Raw genomic sequence first — 5586 nt, 5'->3', positions numbered from 1 at the left:
TAGTCGAGAGAGAGAGAGAGAGAGAGAGAGAGAGAGAGAGGAGACCAGGGAAGGCCGCACGCCCCCTCTCCCTCTGGTCCGAATTGGACTAGGAGGGGATGGCGCCCACGTTTCCTTCCTCCCTCTCCCCCCCTTCCTTCTCTCCTAGTCGAACTAGGGAAGGGGGAATCCTACTCCCGGTGGGAGTAGGACTCCTCTAGGGTGCGCCATAGGAGGGCCGGCCCTCTCCCCTCCTCCACTCTTTATATACGGGGGAGGGGGGCACTCCATAGACACACAACTTGACCATTGATCTTTTAGCCGTTTGCGGTGCCCCCACCACCATAATCCACCTCGGTTACATCGTAGCGGTGCTTAGGCGAAGCCCTATGTCGGTAGCTTCATCAACATCGTCATCACGCCGTCGTGTTGACGGAATTCTCCCTCAAAGTTCTACTGCATCGTGAGTTCATGGGACGTCACCGAGTTGAACGTGTGCAGATCGCGGAGGTGACATACGTTCGATACTAGTATCAGTCAATCGTGAAGGCATACGACTACATCAACTGCGTTGTCATAATGCTTCGGCTTATGGTCTACGAGGGTACATGGACGACACTTTCCCCTCTCATTGCTATGCATCACCATGATCTTGCGTGTGCGTAGGAAATTTCTTGAAATTACTATGTTTCCCAACAGTGGCATCCGAGTCAGGTTTATGTGAAGATGTTATATGCACGAGTAGAACACAAGTGAGTTGTGGGCGATACTAGTCATACTGCTTACCAGCATGTCATACTTTGATTCGGTGGTATTATTGGATGAAGCGGCCCGGACCGACATTACGCGTACACGAGACTGGTTCTACCGACGTGCTTCGCACACAGGTGGCTGGTGGGTGTTAGTTGAATCAAGTGTGGCTACGCCCGGTCCTTGTGAAGGTTAAAACACCACATACTTGACGAAATATCGTTGTGGTTTTGATGCGTACGTAAGAATGGTTCTTGCTTAGCCCGTAGCAGCCACGTAAAACTTGCAACAACAAAGTAGAGGACTTCTAAATTGTTTTTGCAGGGCATGTTGTCATGTGATATGGCCAAGACATGATGCTATATTTTATTGTATGAGATGATCATGTTTTGTAACGGAGTTCTCGGTAACTGGCAGGAGCCATATGGTTGTCACTTTATTGTATGAAATGCAATCGCCATGTAATTGCTTTACTTTATCACTAAACGGTAGCAATAGTCGTAGAATCAATAGTTGGCGAGACGACAACGATGCTATGATGGAGATCAAGGTGTCGTGCCTGTGACGATGGTGATCATGATGGTGTTTTGGAGATGGAGATCAAAGGCACAAGATGATGATGGCCATATCATATCACTTATAATGATTGCATGTGATGTTTATCTTTTATGCATCTTATTTTGCTTAGATCAACGGAGCATTATAAGATGAGCTCTCACTAAATTTCAAGGTATAATTGTTCTCCCTGAGTATGCACCATTGCGAAAGTCCGTCGTGCCGAGACACCACATGATGATCGGGTGTGATAAGCTCTACGTTCACATACAACGGGTGCAAGCCAGTTTTGCACATGCGGAATACTTGGGTTAAACTTGACGAGCCTAGCATATGCAGATATGGCCTCGGAACACTGAGACCGAAAGGTCAAGCATGAATCATATAGTAGATATGATCAACATAGTGATGTTCACCACTGAAAACTACTCCATCTCACGTGATGATCGGACATGGTTTAGTTGATATGGATCACGTGATCACTTAGATGATTAGAGGGATATTTATCTAAGTGGGAGTTCTTAAGTAATTTGATTAATTGAACTTTAATTTATCATGAACTTAGTACTTCATAGTACTTTGCATGTCTATGTTGTTGTAGATAGATGGCCCATGTTGTTATTCTGTTGAATTTTAATGCGTTCCTTGAGAAAGCTAAGTTGAAAGATGATGGTAGCAATTACATAGACTGGGTCCGTAACTTGAGGATTATCCTCATTGCTGCATAGAAGAATTACATCCTGGAAGCACCGCTAGGTGCAAGACCCACTGCAGGAGCAATGCCGGACGTTGTGAACGTCTGGCAGAGCAAAGCTGATGACTACTCGATAGTTCAGGGTGCCATGCTTTACGGCTTGGAACCGGGACTTCGACGATGTTTTGAACGTCATGGAGCATATGAGATGTTCCAGGAGTTGAAGTTAATATTTCAAGCAAATGCCCGGATTGAGAGATATGAGGTCTCCAGTAAGTTCTACAACTACAAGATGGAGGAGAATAGTTCTGTCTGTGAACATATACTCAAAATGTATGGGTATAATAATCACTTAATTCAACTGAGAGTTAATCTTCCGGATGATAGTGTCATTGACAAAATTCTTCAATCACTCCCACCAAGATACAAGAGCTTCATGATGAACTATAATATGCAAGGGATGAACAAGAAAATTCCCGAGCTCTCCGCAATGCTAAAGGCTGCGGAGGTAGAAATCAAGAACGAGCATCAAGTGTTGATGGTCAACAAGACCACCAGTTTCAAGAAAAAGGGTAAAGGGAAGAAGGGGAACTTCAAGAAGAACGGCAAGCAAGTTGCTTCTCAAGTGAAGAAGCCCAAGTCTGGACCTAAGCTTGAGATTGAGTGCTTCTACTGCAAAGGGACTGGTCACTGGAAGTGGAACTGCCCCAAGTATTTAGCGGATAAGAAGGATGGTAAGGTGAACAAAGGTATATGTGATATACATGTTATTGATGTGTACCTTACTAATGCTCGCAGTAGTGCATGTGTATTTGATACTGGTTCTGTTGCAACTCGAAACATGGACTATGTATTAAGCAAAGATTAGCTAAGGACAAGGTGTCGATGAGCATGGGAAATGGTTCCAAAGTCGATGTGATCGCGGTCGGCACGCTACCTCTACATCTACCTTCGGGATTAGTTTTAGACCTGAATAATTGTTATTTGATGCCAGCGTTGAGCATGAACATTATATCTGGATCTTGTTTGATGCGAGACGGTTATTCATTTAAATGTGAGAATAATGGTTGTTCTATTTATATGAGTAATATCTTTTATGGTCATGCACCCTTGAAGAGTGGTCTATTTTTATTGAATCTCGATAGTAGTGATACACATATTCATAATATTGAGGCCAAAAGATGCAGAGTTGATAATGATAGTGCAACTTATTTGTGGCACTGTCTTTGGGTCATATTTGTGTAAAGCGCATGAAGAAACTCCATTCTGATGGACTTTTGGAATCACTTGATTATGAATCACTTGGTACTTGCGAACCATGCCTCATGGGCAAGATGACTAAAACTCCATTCTCCGGAACAATGGAGCAAGCAATAGATTTGTTGGAAATCATACATACTGATGTATGTGGTCTGATGAATATTGAGGCTCGCGGCGGGTATCGTTATTTTATCACCTTCACAGATGATTTAAGTAGATATGGGTATATCTACTTAATGAAACATAAGTATGAAACATTGAAAAGTTCAAAGAATTTCAGAGCGAAGTGGAAAATCATCGTAACAAGAAAATAAAGTTTCTATGATCCAATCGTGGAGGAGAATATTTGAGTTATGAGTTTGGTCTTCATTTGAAACAATGCGGAATAGTTTTGTAACTCACGCCACCCGGAACACCACAGCGTAATGGTGTGTTCGAACGTCGTAAGCACACTTTATTAGATATGGTGTGATCTATGATATCTCTTACTGATTTACCGCTATCGTTTTGGGGTTATGCTTCAGATATAGCTGCATTCACGTTAAATAGGGCACCATCTATATCCGTTGAGACGACGCCTTATGAACTATGGTTTGGCAAGAAACCAAAGTTGTCATTTCTTAAAGTTTGGGGCTGCGATGCTTATGTGAGAAAGCTTCAACCTGGTAAGCTCAAACCCAAGTCAGAGAAATGTGTCTTCATAGGATACCCAAAGAACTTGATGAGGTAACTGACGGAGTCCTGAATTAGGGGGTGTCCGGATGTCCGGACAATGACCTTTGGCCGGACTCCTGGACTATGAAGATACAAGATTGAAGACTTCGTTCCGTGTCCGGATGGGACTTTCCTTGGCGTGGAAGGCAAGCTTGGTGATACGGATATGTAGATCTCCTACCATTGTAACCGACTCTGTGTAACCCTGACCCTCTTTGGTGCTTATATAAACCGGAGGGTTTTAGTCCGTAGGACGAACAACAATCATACCATAGGCTAGCTTCTAGGGTCTAGCCTCTCCAATCTCGTGGTAGATCTACTCTTGTACTACCCATATCATCAATATCAATCAAGTAGGAGTAGGGTTTTACCTCCTTAGAGAGGGCCCGAACTTGGGTAAAAACATCGTGTCCCTTGTCTCCTGTTACCATCTGCCTAGACGCACAGTTCGGGACCCCCTACCCGAGATCCACCGGTTTTGACACCGACATTGGTGCTTTCATTGAGAGTTCCTCTGTGTCGTCATCTTTAGGCCCGATGGCTCCTCCGATCATCAACGACGATGCGTTCCAGGGTGAGACTTTTCTCCTCGGACAGATATTTGTATTCGGCATCTTTGCACTGCAGGCCAATTCGCTTGGTCATCTACAGCAGATTGAAAGCTACGCCCCTGGCCATCAGGTCAGATTTGGATGTTTGAACTATACGGCTGACGTCCGTGGAGACTTGATCTTCGACGGGTTCGAGCTACAGCCAAGCGCGCCGCACTATCACGATGGGCATGATCTAGCTCTGCCGCCAGACAGTGCCCTGGAGGTCGCACCAGTGTCCGCTCCGACCCTTAGCTCGGAGCCGACTGCGCCAATCGAGGACGGGTGGCTGGACACCGCCTCGGGGGCTGCTATATCTATGGCGATTGAGCTGAACTCCAACCCTGTGCTTTGCAAAGCTTGTGACTCCAAGGTGCCGGACTCCCCTCCAGACTCCGAACCTTCCGCACCCCCACCAATCGAATCCGATTGGGTGTCGATCATGGAGTTCACTGCCACAGACATCTTTCAACACTCGCCCTTTGGCGACATCCTGAATTCACTAAAGTCTCTCTCTTTCTCAGGAGAGCCCTGGCCGGATTATGGTTAGGAAGGTTGGGATGCGGACGATGAAGAAATTCAAATCCCACCCACCACCCACTTTGTAGCCACTGTCGATGATTTAACCGACATGCTCGAGTTTGACTCAGAAGACATCGACGGTATGGACGAGATGCAGGAGATGACCAAGAACCAGCGCCTACAGGGCACTGGAAGGCCACCTCATCATACAACATATACATGGTGGACATCCCAAAAGATGGGAATGGCGATGGAACAACGGAGGATGACCCCTCCAAGAAATAGCCTAAGCGTCGGCGTCAGCGGCGCCGCTCTAAATCCCACCACAGCAAAAATGGTGATTCTAGCACGGGAGATAATAACACCCCGGACAGTGTTGAAGACAACCCCCTCCAACAGGATTCAGCACAGGAGGATGGAGAAGCCAGCCCTCATGAGAGAGCGGCAGACAAAGAGGTAGAGGATGATAATTACATGCCTCCCTCCGAAGACGAGGCAAGCCTCGACGATGACAAATTTGTC

The sequence above is a fragment of the Triticum dicoccoides genome, chromosome 1B, assembly GCF_002162155.2.
Source record: "Triticum dicoccoides isolate Atlit2015 ecotype Zavitan chromosome 1B, WEW_v2.0, whole genome shotgun sequence".
Lineage (NCBI taxonomy): Eukaryota > Viridiplantae > Streptophyta > Magnoliopsida > Poales > Poaceae > Triticum > Triticum dicoccoides.
This window is presented reverse-complemented; position numbering follows the sequence as displayed.